This window comes from Talpa occidentalis, unplaced genomic scaffold (assembly GCF_014898055.3).
Source record: "Talpa occidentalis isolate TD23 unplaced genomic scaffold, MPIMG_talOcc4v2.1 talOcc4.9, whole genome shotgun sequence".
In the NCBI taxonomy this organism is placed as follows: domain Eukaryota; kingdom Metazoa; phylum Chordata; class Mammalia; order Eulipotyphla; family Talpidae; genus Talpa; species Talpa occidentalis.
The window spans coordinates 73,858,803-73,873,065 of NW_023605305.1; the positions used below are offsets into that span (position 1 = coordinate 73,858,803).

At 47.2% G+C, this 14,263-nt stretch overlaps 1 non-coding gene across 1 annotated transcript; it reads right to left on the reverse strand.

Moving 5' to 3' along the window:
* Window positions 1–13,540: 13,540 nt before the first annotated feature.
* On the reverse strand, window positions 13,541–13,612 carry TRNAP-UGG (transfer RNA proline (anticodon UGG)). The gene has a single exon. It is a non-coding gene; the product is annotated as a tRNA-Pro (tRNA).
* Between the last annotated feature and the right edge of the window lie 651 nt (window positions 13,613–14,263).

Genomic DNA, 14,263 nt, shown 5'->3' on the forward strand with positions numbered 1-14,263 from the left:
ATGTTTAGTAGGTCCAGAAATCTCCACACAGCTCTCCATAGTGGTTGGACCAGTTTCTCAGAGTCGGTTTTTGCATAACTTCCATAGGGATTTTGTTTGCTTAAACTAAAAAAATTAGACATGAGTTTCCTTGTGTGGCTTTGAGTGGAGTTCTTCCAGAAAGTTGAAACAGAGCTGAAACAAGAAGAGGAGAATGTGTTTGCTTTGTTCATAGCGTTCCAGAGACCTCCAAAGGTGAGGAAGCTTGCCTCCATTGGCAGGACTGGACAACCCAGCCAACGAAAAAGTCCTGGTACCCTCGGGAAGAGGAAAGCCCAGGTGGAGTCTGATGAGACCAACTTTGTTCCTGAAGCCTACATGGACCGGATGTCAACGGTTCGCTCTGATCCTATATGGAGTATTCCAACAAAGCCAGCTAAAATTGCTCTTTAGTTATTCTGCCCTGTGACTTTATGCAAAAATGGGTAAAATGGTTTAAAAGTAGATTTAGTTTGCAAACTTTTGCTATGTTGTTAAAAGTTTGGGATCAAGGTTGAGAAAATTTGTGTTTTACATAAATTCAACCAATTTTAAGATTTTTTTTTCCCTGTGATTTTGATATATTTGCTGTCTTGTTTTAGCTAATGCTCCAGATTTTTTTCTTTTGGCTTGGATAATGGACTATTTTCCAGTAATTGAAAACTGTCATACTGGACATTCATGGACAATGCTGCTGACTAATTGTTGCTTCTCTTACACACATTGTAACCCTAAAAAAAGAATATCTCCTAAGACTACACCCTGAGATTTGTGCCACCATAGATATGGTGGAATAAAAATTAAAAGGGGGGATTGTAACAGGGTGGTCCCCAGGAAAGGGGGAGGTTCCAGGTTTCCTGCCCCACCCAAGGGAGGGTGGAGCTGAGCAAGGAGAGAAGAAGCTGCAGAGACTGAGGAAGGAAGCAGGATGGAGCCAGAAGGAGACCTGGAGGAGGCATATGGAGCCTAGAGACACGTGAAGAAACTGCACTTGTCTTTTGGTCATGGATTGGGTGACGCAGATGTGGGTGAGACCCATTGGGAGGTGACAATGGCAGCTTTTATCTTGATTTTGATTTTGCTCTTTTCCTTCCAGGCTTGTCTGGTTGTTTCTGACCCTTTTCTGTGGGTCCCCACTGGAAGATGCTTTAGACTTGTGGAAGGCTTTGGGGCCTTGCTCTGGGCCAATCCCATTTGGATGGAGTTTTACCCATGCGGGGACAGGTAACTTTGGGTGCTTGATTTAGAAACTAGATTCTTTGCCTTTCCTGTATTGTTTCCTAATTGTATTAAAGTTCCTTCCCATTAAAGTCTCATGTTTTGTGTTAATGCAGTGGATGGCAGAACCTTATATAGAATAGGCAGGTTTGCGGGGTTTGGGCTGCCCCTCTTCCTGCCCTGTAACACTTTCACCCACACTTCTCCTGCACTGTTTCCAAGACTCTCAATCCCTGTGGGGCCATGGTTTCTTGAGCAGACTGATGAAAGTTATGGACTTCTTTTGAGAATAATGTTTTTATATATGCACAAAATACATAAGATTAGGACAGAACCCAACTATACCCACTTAATAGCATATCTAATAATTACCATAATTTTAAGTATATATAAAAGATGGTTCAAGTATCTATAATAACTCTAATGAGATGTGAAAACATTGGTTTACTGGCACTTGAGTCTCAGGTCCTTTTACTCCTTCTGGAATTGTAACAGGGTGGTCCCCAGGAAAAGGGGAGGTTCCAGGTTTCCTGCCACACCCAAGGGAGAGTGGAGTTGAGCAGAGAAAAGAAGATGCAGAAGAGACTGAGGAAGGAAGGAAGTAGGATGGAGAGCTAAAAGGAAACCTGGAGGAGCACATGGAGCGGAGAGACACATAAAAAAACTGTACTTGCCTTGTGGTTGTGGACTGGGTGACACAGATGTGGGTGAGAGACCCGTGGGGAGGTGACAATGGCAGTTTTTGTCTTGATTTTGATTTTGTCTGGTTGTTACTGATCCTTTTCTGTGGGTCTCCACGGGAAGGTACTTCAGACTTGTGACAGGCTTTGGGGACTTGCTCTGGGCCAATCCCGCTTCGGTGGACTTTTACCCACGAGGGGATGGGTAACTTTGGGTGCTTGATTTAGAAACTGTGGAACTGAATTGTTACGCGCTTGACCATTGTTTCATCATTTTGTGTGTGTAACCGCCATTTTAGAATTTTAGGCTTAAGTTTCGCTTTCCGGAAGATGATGCCTGCATTTCAATGATAGCCCCACACCCTCACCCTATTGCAATCATTCAGTAATAAAGAACTCAGACCATGTCAGCTCCCAACGAGGACTAAGCAACCTTAAAAGGAGACTACAGTGTCTTTGGCCAATCAATTTGAACTTTGGGTAGCGTGCATTAGCGCGCCAAGGACAAAGGATGCTTTCTTGTAACCAATGAGCATCCGCCACCTTGTTTTAAAATTTAAGCCTGCTTGTAACCCTATAAATATCTTCCCGTTTCCCCAGTTCGGGGTTCTCGGCATTCACCGCTGCATCGGTGTGCTTCATGAGTCCGGACTCGGGTCTGTATTAAATTCCCTTTTGTGCTAGCATCAGCCGTCTCTGATTTCTTGGGTGCTTTGTTTGCCGATCGTGGGCATAACAGAAACTATATTCTTTGCTTTTCCTGTATTGTTTCCTAATTGTATTAAAGTTCCTTTTCATTAAAGTCTCATATGTTTTGTGTTGATGTGGCAGATGGCAGAACCTATTTAGAGCAGGCAGCTTTAGGGGTTCTGGGGTGCCCCTCTCCTTGCCCTGTAACAGAATCAGTAACCCGCATTAGTAAAGGAAGGAAAGATTCAATTTCAGTGGGAGATGTTTTTCCCTTTCAGGCTCACAGACCTCGCTGTCATTCTCTCCCCCCAGGTGAGCCAAACCACAGCCTGTTGTCTGGATGAATCCTTCATTTTCAAAGTTGCAATCATCGTTTGTCGCCTGTAGAGGGCGCCAATAGCAAGACCCTCCTCTGGTCCGAGATAAAATTTGGGAAGCCCGCAATCTGAACATCAGTTATACAACTGTTATAGGGTAGGGAGAGGGGCACCCCAGAACCCCCAAACCGGCCCACTGTAAATTGGTTCTTGCCATTCACCCCATCAAGACAAAACATACTCTAGTGCATGAGACTTTTAATGGAAAGGAACTTAAATACAATTAGTGTGCAATACTGAAAAGACAAAGAATAGTTTTCAAATCCAGCACTCAAAGTTACCCATCCCCTCGTGGGTAAATGTCCAGCCAAACAGGATTGGCCAAAGCAGGGCCACTGAGGCCCGAAAGCCTGCCACAAGACTAAGGCACCTTCTGGTGGGGATCCATAGGGAAGAGGCAAAAAGGGCCCAGCACGTCTGGGATAAAAGGAGCAAAATCAAGATAAAAGCTACCACTGTTAACCTTCCCATGGGTCCCTCACCCACGTCTGTTTCAATCAGTCCAAGGCCAAGAAGCAAGCACAGCTTCTTCACATGTCTCTCTGCCCATGTGCCTTTGTTAGGGGGAAAGGATGTCCTGAGCTAATTCCATGCAGGCTTTGTGGACTCCACCCCCACTCCAGGCCAAAGCCATCAGGACATTGGGAAAGACAAATCCGTCACCACCAAAGCGAAGGTGGCTGGGACATGAGGGTGGAGTTAAGCAGCCAGGGTTGATATAAAAACCAAACACGTGGGCTTTGGGGGGCTCGCTCTCTCGCTCGCCTCCTGGCTTCACGGCTCCTGGCTTGCGGCCAGCTCTCAGAGTGCCATTTGGGATTCCAGATCAGTAGATCGGGTAGGACGCATTTAAAACTTTGTCTCCCACTTTTCTCCCTGAGCTGTACATTTCCTCATTTGCCCTTCCCTTGTAAATAAACCTTTTATTAACCTTTCATGTTTGCCTGCAGTAGAGTATTGATAAGTCCTTTTAAGCGCGGGTGAGGACCCACAGTCAGGCAACCCCTTTTGTATCGGGGCTGTCCTATAACACCTTCTCCAGGTCTCCTTTTACTCTCCATCCTTTTTCTCCTTCCTTTTCCAGTCTCCTCTCCAACTTCTCCCTGCTCAGCTCCACCCTTTCTTAGGTGGGGTAGGGAAACTGCAACCTCCCCTTTCCCAGGCTACCACCCTCTTACAGGACTAAACTGGCTTAATAAAAAAAAAAAGTCGGTTATATTTTATGAAAGATGTGCATTGAGCTAAGGGTGAGGCAGTCAATGTGGCTGTCATTTCAAGCAGGCCAGGTGTGGTGTTGCAGTAAGTTGTCTCAGGGCCACCCTGCACTCCTCTTACAGTACCAATGTCAGTTTCTGGGTTTATTGCTCTTCAATACTAACGCAAGATGTCATGGATGAAGTTTAAGAGTACAGAATTTGGAAAGAAGTCACCACAAGACCAGAAACCTGGCTCAGGCAAGGCCAAAACCTGGAGGAGGGATAGAAGTGACTAATATAGTCATTAAAACAGCTACAGAAATTAAAAGATCCTTAGGCCAACTGCTATAGCAAACATCAGATGCTATGGGAGTATCACCAGGCCTAGACTAGAGATGGGGATATGGAACCAGAGGCCGCTATAGACAATCACTGGTCCTTACAAACCAACCTAGTCACACCCTACATGTAATTAGGTTAATAAAAGTTAACAATTCCACAAAGGAGTGAGACCCTCCCAAAGAGAAGACTCTATCAGTGCAATTTCTGCCCTGGCGAGGGGCAACAGCCCTTCTGCCCACCTGTGACTCTGTGGATGCTTCACTTCTTGACCTTCTCCCTTTGCAAAGCAGCAGAGGTTTCTCCCCAGGCTGCCTGCCTGTGCCCTATGCAGGCCTCTCTTAGCAAACCTGTCCCTTTTGGGGCAGCTCTCTTTGTCTGCTTGTGTCGGTCCAAGCATTCTTCACCCTTCTCTCCTTTTTATAATAAACCTGCCCTTTTGGATATAACTAACGCCTCAGTCTCATGGAGAAATTTGCCAGTGCTGCTGAAAGAGAAGCTCTGGTGAAGCTTTTCCCAGAGGTAACCCAAGGACCACACTCTCTGAACCCAACATCTCTTCACACTGACTTCATCATCACTGGGTGAAGCAGGTGAAGAGTGCATAAGATCACCTTGTAGATTTCTTTGCAACTTTCTGTGGATCTATAAATATTTCAAAATATAAATGTTTTTCAATATGGTATTGGAATAAAAATAGTTACATAGGGCCTCTCTGGTGGCGCAAGGAGTTAAGCACGGCACTGTGAAGCAATTTGCAGCCTCTGCAACACCAGTTCGATCCTCCCCCAGCCAGGGAACAACCCACATGGAGAGGCAGACCTCTCCTGACCTCACCCGCTGTTCCCCTCAGCAGTGTATTTCAGTCAGTCCACCTGTTCTATTCTCCACTCTGTCTCTGGTGGGTCCTCTCACCCCCCACATCTCTGACCTGTACCCTGAAAGGTCGATGCAGGGGCCAGGAATGAGGAAGCCCACATAGAAAAAAAACAGATGGTCCTGACACCAGTACCACTGATACCATCAAACCGAAACTGAAGCCATAAACAGGAGAAAAAAACTCGGTTCCATGAAAAACAACTTTGTTCCCCTTAAACCTGTTTCCCCACCTGCCAACCCAGTTTTCCTGCCTAACCTCTCCTCACCCTATAAAAGGGACATATCTCCCCACAACTGGTGCGGTTTTACTGACCCACACCTTGGGTCTGTGAGGTCCGCCCCGGGGGGCAATAAATTTTCCCTTCCTTTGAGAAATTTAGCCTGGCTCTCCTTTTCTTTACTGTGCCAAACCTTTCATACCCCAGTTCTTGTATGCATAAATAAATAAATCTTTAAAAAAAATAGATAGATGGATCAACAGAACAGAATCAAAAGCCCAGGAATAAATGTGTATATATGTATATATATATATATATATATATCCATAATTCATGATAAAGGGCTCACTCACGACCATACAATTGGGAAAGGAAAGTCTCTATTAACAGCCACTGCTGGAAAAACTGGATGGCCAGATGTAAAAAATGAAGTCGGATCTCTCTCTCTCTAACTCCATGCACAAAAATTCTAAATGTGTTAAAAACTTAGGTATAAGACGTGGAACAACAAAATATATAGAAGAAAACATTGGTAATGTTTCACGACATCAACGATAAAGATGTTTTGGATACTTAACCCTTACAACTAAGAAAATAGAACAAAACTGAACACCTGGGATAACTCAAATTAAAAATCTTTTTCTTTTTAAAGATTTATTTATTTATTTACACAAGCACTGGGTATAGTCAGAAGCGCGGGAGGGTGAGAGAATTCACCAGAGCCAGAGCGGGGAGCAGAGCAGGCAGAAGGACCGAAGTACACTGCTGAGGGGAGCAGCGGGCGGCAGGAGAGGTCTTCGCGCCATGTGGGACCCTCCTCCAGTGGCCGGGGAGCAGCTGGGGATCGAACCGGCGCTGCAGAGGCTGCGGGCAGCTTTGCAGCCCAGCACTCAACCGCTGCGCTACCGGGGAGGCCCTCAAATTAAAAATCTTTTATACTACAGAAGAAAATATACTGGCCTCCCTAGTGGCGCAAGGGGTACGCATCACTGTGAAGCTATCTGCAGGCTCTGCAGCACCAGTTGGATCCGCTCTGGGCCAGCCAGGGAGCAGCTCACCTGGTGCAGCAGACCTCTCCTGCCTCTCCCGCTGCTCCCGCTGCTCCCCTCAGCAGTGTATTTCAGTCGGTACACCTGTTTTGTTCCCCACTCTGTCTCTGGTGATCCTCTCACCACCACCACCCCACACCTCTGGCCTGTACCCTAGTTCTTGTATGCATAAATAAAGAATCTTTAAAAGAAAAATATATATTTAGGTTAAAAAGGAAATCCTACTGAATGGGGAAAGCATGTTAAATGGGGGAAATATGTCTCATGTTACACAATAGACAACGGATTAACATCCAAAATACACAAAACTTAATTAAAAAACAAGAAGCGAGGCCTTCCTGGTGGCGCAAGGGGTTAAGATGCAATTTATGAAGCTATCTGCAGCCACTGCAGCATGAGTTTGATCCCCAACCAGGGAGCTACCCACATGGCCCAGCAGACCTCTCCTGACTAGCCCGCTGCTCCCTTCAGCAGTGTACTTCAGTCAATCCACCTTTCTGTTCCCCACTCTGTCTCTGGTGAATTTTCTCACCCCCACACACCTCAGGCCTGTATCCCAGTTCTTGTATGTATAAATAAATAAATCTTTTTTTAAAAAGAAGCTAATAAGTCAATTAATAAATGGTCAGTGGATCTAAATAATTTACTAAAAGTAATATTCAAAGGACCAATACACAGGAAAAGTATTCATCATTACTTTTAATAAAGGAGATGCCCACAATGAAATATCATCTCACACCAGTAAGAATGGCAGATCTTAAAAATACCTCCAACAAGTGCAAAGAAAGAGGACCCCTATTACACTGTTGGTGGGAATGCAAACTGGTGCAACCATTTTGGAAAGTGTTCTGGATTTACCTAAAAAAAAAAAAAAAAAAAACCTAAAAATGGGGCCTCCTTGGTGGTGCTGGGTTAAAGACACAGCGCTATCAAGCTATCCGCAGCCATTGCAGCACTCGCTCCAGCCTCTCAATCATCCCCCGCCCCCTGCACCTCTGGACTACACCCTATTTCTCATGTATAAATAAATAAATCTTTAAAAAAAACTAAATATGGAAATACCAGTATTACCCAGCCTCCCACTCCTGGGTATCTAGCCAAAGAACATGAAATTATCAACTTAAAAAATGGCATGTTTTATAATGTTCACTGCAGCATTGTCTACAATAGCTAGGAGGTGGAGCCAACCCAAGTGCCCACTGATAGAAGATTGAGAAGAGGAAATGTTCCTGAAGGAGTTTGTGGAGATGTTGGGTTCTGATAATGGGGTCCTTGAATTAACTCTGGGAAGTTCCACAGAGCTCCCCTTTCAGCAGGACTCAAAGAATTTCCCAGGCAAGTTTCTCCACGAGACAGAGGCGTTAGTAATATCCAAAAGGGCAGGTTTATTATAAAAGGGAAGGAAGCGTGAAGAATGCTGTACAGACACAAGCAGACAGAAAAAGCTACTCCGAAAGGGACAGTTTGCTAAAAGAGGCCTGCACAGTCGCAGATAGGCAGCCTTGGCAGGAGAGCTGCCCTTGCTGCTTTGCAAAAGGACAGTGAAGAGAAGCACCAGCATGGTCACAGGTCACAGACAGGCGAAGTGTTACAGAGCAGCCCCGATATAAAACGGGTTGCCTGGCTGTGGGTCCTCACCCGCGCACTTAAAAGGGACTTATGAATACTCCACTACAGGCACACACAAAAGGTTAATAAAAGGTTTATTTACAAGGGAAAGGGAATTAAGGAAATGTACAACTCAGGGAGAAAATAGGGAAATAAAGTCTTTAATGTGTCCCACCCGATCCGACGACCTGGAAACCCAACGGCACTCTCAGAGCTGGCACTCTCAGAGCTGGCCGGAGGCTGCGAGCTGGCGGGGAGCCAAAAAGGGGGAACCCCTCCAAAGCCCACATGTCTGGCTTTATACCAAATCTGGCTGCTTAACCCCACCCTCAGGTTCCAGCAACCTTCCCTTTGGTGGTGATGGGATTTGGAGTTCCCAGTGTCTTTTGGCTTTGATCTGGAGTGGGGGATGTGTTATAGAGCAAACCCCGATATTGCTGGCTGTGGGTCCTCACCCGCGCGCTTTAAAGGGACTTATGAATACTCTACTACAGACACACACAAAAAGGTTAATAAAAGGTTTATTTACAAGAGTAAAGGAAATAAGGAAAATGTACAACTCAGGGAGAAAATAGGGAAATAAAGTCTTTAATGCGTCCTACCTGATCCAACGACCTGGAAACCCAAAGTCACTCTCAGAGCTGACTGGATGCTGCTAGCTGGTGGAGAGCCAAAATGGGGGAGCCCCCCCCCTCCAAAGCCCACGTGTCTGCCTTTTGTATCCACCTGGCTGCTTAACCCCACCCTCAGGTCCCAGCCACCTTCCCTTTGGTGGTGATGGGATTTGGAGTTCCCAGTGTCTTTGGCTTTGACCTGGGGTGGGGGTGGAGTCCACAAAGCCTATATGGAATTTGCTTTGGGACATCCTTTTCCCCCTAACAAGGAGAGAGAAAACGCAAACACAAGTTAGCTTTGCTAGAGAAAAAAAATTGCAACCTTGCTGCATATCCTGGTCACCAAAACAAGAAAACTTTGTGGATTCAGAAGAAAATGCAAAAAAAAAAGTACCAGTATTTTGTCAAAGAAAACTTAGTAAATATCAGGTGTATTTCCAGGTTTATTCAGTCCTTTGTAGGAAAGTTTTACTCTCCACAGTTCCATCAATAGGAATCTGTTGAGACCTTTTCTCCCTATATTTCCAGAAACAATTTCTGTAGATATTAAACAGTTGAAGTATACAATATTGCAAGGCGACAATCACTATTGACAATTTACATACATATCATCAGGTACTGAGAGGTTTTATACACATTTTTGAAAACCAGTGTTAACATTTCTGTACACGCCAAAGTTCTACCATTTTCCCAAGTGACAATGCTTCCCTTCCAGTTTTACTTCACTGGGTAAGCCAAATAAACAAATTCATCTAACGCCTTTCCCAGGAGGAAAGGGAGAAACTTTGTGGAGTGTCTCAGGAGCTCTACTGAGGTTCCACAAAATTTCCTTGCATCAGCCAAATGACAGACTACCAAATTTGTACTTGAATTTAGATTTCTGGGAAGCTTTGCCATAAATAGCAGAAAAACAACAGAAAAAAACAATATTCAATCTCTATGAAGGCACCGGCTTAGTTCAGTAGTACAATGTTGACAATCAAACCATAACCTTTAGTTTTTCTCATAACTGGAGACTCTTTTTCTTTTTTCAACGTCTATGGGCACCATGTGTACCAATTTGTCAACCACTGGAGGCCAAGACAAGGACACAAGGAAAGGACATACAGACATACAACATATAGACACAAAGAGCTCTTTAGTTACCATTTATCACGCGTGGGATATCTCATACAACTGCAGTTTCACTCATATGCCAAAGAAAAAAAACAAGCAGAGAAGAAAGAAAAAAAAAAAAAAACCTCAAAGTTAAAAAAAGCAAAAAGTTAAAAGGAAATAACAAAATCAAGATTGAAAACCTTTCTGTGTAAAAAAAATACTGGCAGCATATGCATGATCCTAGATGTTAATTCACGTCTCCTAAACTTTGAAAGGAAGAAGATTGGTTAGAGCATTTTAGGGTTTTTTTTTTATCCCCCCCTCAGGGTTTCTTCAGTGAGTCCTTGGGTATCCTGCAACAGTAACTGGAAAAGTCAGTCACATTCAAGTTTTTTTCTGTTTCTTAAACAAATATCTCAAGTCCTCAATGGGTTCACAAGACCAGTGGGACTTCGTCTCTGGGTCAGTTCCTTCTGGCGCTTTCTTAACTCTGGAATGATGTACCCAGGGTTTTATACCTGCAAGTTTCAGAGAAGTATGTGTGCTTAGCAAAACGTCATATGGACCAGTCCATTTTTCTGCCAGCTGGTTTTGGGCATCCCCACTCTGCCAGGTCTTCAGTAAGACCTGGTATCCAGGTCTGAAGGGATGCAATGGTTGATCAGGAGGCATAGAGATCCTCGAGGTTGCAAAGTTGTGAATTACTGCCAGAACCTCCTGGATGTGTTTCACATATTGTGTGATCTGGCAATCTTGTGCTATTTCTGGACTGGCTTTCAGAACTGAGGCCTGGAAGGGTCTTCCGAACACAATTTCAAAGGGGTTTAATTGTAGCCCACTTCTAGGTGCCACTCTTATCCGGAGGAGGGCAAGGGATGGTACCTGGTCCCAACGAAGTTGTGTTTCATGGCACAGTTTTGCCAAGGTTTTCTTTAAGGTGTGGTTCATTTTCTCCGTTTGTCCAGAAGACTGTGATCTCCATGCAGCATGCAATTTCCAGTTGATCTGTAACACACTGCTCACTGCATGAGTAACGTCAGAAACAAATGCTGGCCCATTATCACTCTGGATAGAGTCCGGCAACCCACATAAGGCATCTCTCCCATAGTGAGATCCTTCGTGAAGACGTTTTAGCACTGGATATACCAGGGCCTCCAGGAGGAGTATCATCCCATGGGAGTTTACTCTCCAAGTAGAGCTGGGGTCAAACTCAGTAAAGCCCCATGCACGGGCTCTCTCCTCATCCCGCTCCGTGTATTCAGGAGCATATTGAGTCAGGTCCACAAGAGGGATGAGTGCACCCTGGAGGGCAGAAGGGCAGTGGTTTGGTCTGGAGTGGGGGGTGGAGTCCACAAAGCCTTTATGGAATTAGCTTTAGGACATCCTTTTCCTCCTAACGGAAGAGCCACTGCTCCTGCTCTACAAAAGGAAAAAGTTGGTGAAAAGAAGCACCTGCAGTCACAGGTGGGCAGAAGGACTGCTGCCCCTTGCCAGTGCAGAGATTGCACTGAAAGAGTTTTCTTCTCTTTGAGAGAGGCTCATTCCTTTGTGGAGTGGTTAATTTTTGTTGATTTTGAATAACTATGTAGAATTTGAAAAGGAACAGAGATTCCACAATGGCCCGCAATCTCCATATCCTCACCTCTGGTCTACTGCCCCATGGCACGCTTACAAGGGACTTATAATGAGATTCAACTGCAGGCACACACAAAAAGGGTAATAAAGGCTTTATTTACCCAAAAATTGGGGAAATGATGAATAACTCAGGGAGAAAGAGAGAGAGAGAAATTGGTGAATGAGTCCTTCCAGTTTGCTGAGCTTGGACCCCCCAGTAGCATGCAGAAAGCCCTGGCAAAACCAAGCACTCCCAAGGCCCACGTGTCTGGTTCTGTACCAAACTCCACTCTCAGTTCTCTGCAATCCTCCCTTCGGTGGTGATGAAGTTATGGGATTTGTAATCCTTGGTGTCTTGTATCTCTTTGGTCTGGGGTAGGAGTTGGGTTCATAAAACCTGTCGGTGGAGTTTGTTCAGGACATCTTTTCCCCCAACAGAAGGAGATCGCAACTGAGGATATAGACATATTCTTGCATGGGGAAAATCATCAGAAAAGCAAACTAAAGATTAGGTCACCAGATAATGATGGTGATCGCTGTGTTGTGGGTTTTGGGGTGAATTGTTTATTTTTCCCAGGATTATTTTACATGTTGGGTTACACGGAGCTTGGAAGAGTGGGGGCGGTGGTCTAGTTGGAAATGTAGTACAAATACTCAAGGCCTCAGGCTGAAACACCTTTCCATTTAAAGGGCGAGGCCTCCGAGATCTCCACCAACGCGGCCACTAAAGAGTCACTTCTAAAAGTACTGGTGTTATTACCCACCCCACCTCCGCACACCCCCACCCCTCCACCCCCGCCAGGGCTTCGGGTTTTAAAAACAATCGAGGACTGCAGGGTTTTCCCCTCCTTTGTTAATATGTAAAATAATACCTGCAGGCAGGTGTTTTTTGTTTGTTTGTTTTAATCAGAATGTTGACGGCTTCTCTAGAGTCCACATCCGCTCCCCGAAGGTGTAGGGCCAGAGTGACTCTTCAGTGTCTTCTCCAGAGCCCAGCGCGCAGGGGGGTCCTGGGCCACACCAGGCGGAGCCTGGTGGCGCGGAACCGCCTCGGCGCGGGTGGAGCCCAGACGCCGGCTGTGCGGCCGGCAGGGCGGCGTGTGCTTCTGGAGGGCGCTGGAAGCGTTTTCTGGACTGAAATAGACGCCCAAACGCTGTCCGTGAACGAGGTGACGCAACCGAGCGGTCTAAGGCTCTCATTTCCTTGGGGGCACAGGGTGGGCTCCCAACGCTGCCAACGTGTTGGGCAGCTTCGCGTTTTCTCACAAAAGGACGACCTGGCGGCGTCACCCCCGCTAGGCCGGCCCCGGCCCTGCCCCAGAGTCTGGTGTCGGGGTGTGCCCCGGGCGGGCCCTGCACGGTGGTGACGTGCGGTAACGACGGGTAGCTGGGATCAGGCAGGAAGCGAGCGACTCCCTCTCCGGGCGGCCGCTCAGGTGCGTAAGCAGGTAGATTTGATGGCGGAATGTTCTGCAGTAGGAGCAAATCTGTGTAACAGAACATCTGATTTACCGCTAATGTCATGAATGCATTTCAAATAGTAAGAAAAACCTGCCTCACCCAACGTATTTATGGCGGTTTCGAACCGGGGGCCTCCCACTTGCTAGCCGGCCGTGGTGGCCACTGCACCACAGAGACCTGCCGCGGGGCCCTAGCGGTGTTGTGAGGTGAGTCCCTCCGAGGAGGGGCGCCGCACGAAGGCCGCGTCGTCTCATGGTAGCGTAAAGACCGTCCCCAACGCAGATCGACCGAAACCCCCACTAGCGTCTCCACGTCCAGCCTCTCTCCCGGGACGCGCACTTGGAGCGGCTCACTCGCCCTCCTACCGCATTTGTTCTGAATTCCCAGTCTTCCCGGAATTTTTGTGATGCCAACTTCCCGACCCGGAGCAAAACCGACCGTGTAACAAGAAATATAACGCACGTAGAGCTAATGAAAAAGTGGGCTCGTCCGGGATTTGAACCCGGGACCTCTCGCACCCAAAGCGAGAATCATACCCCTAGACCAACGAGCCAGCTGGTCAGCTTCGCTCCTGTCCGAGATCTGACTCTGAATCGAATTGCTCAGTCGTGGCGGCGGCGAAACTACTAGCTCTGCGGATCTTCCAAAACCAATTCACTTCTGCCCATCGCGACATAGCTCCACATCCCGCGCTGTCCCAGCCGATGCTAATTTGTGCGTCATAAACACTCCATATCCCCTGAGCCACTTGAGGTTTCCTGGATCCAGAGGGGCAGAGACCTCCTTCCTGGAGGGCTCGGAGTCCTCCCGCAGGCAACCCGGGGCGCGGGCCCGGAGGGCCTGGGGCGGCGCCGCGGCGGACCCTGCGGGGTCCCGGCGTGACCTGCGCGGCGAGCCCGGCCGTCTCTCGGGAGGGGGGCAGGGCGAGCCCGGTAAAGGGGCGGAGTTTTTGTTTATCGCTCTATTAAAATGTGAAAAGCAGCGCGTACTGATTGGCGAGACAGTCCTCTGCGGGCACGTGTAGGGCTGAAATGAGATGAGCAGAAACGCCGCCCGCGCGGGGTGCGCGGCGCGGGGGCCGGCGAGCAGCCCCTGGCCCGCCCGGGCGCGACCCCCGGACGGCGGGGAACGCCCCGGGCCTGGGGCGCGGCCCGCGTCTTCGGCCGCGCGGTTACTTCTGCTCGGCCTGTCAGCATTTGCGTGT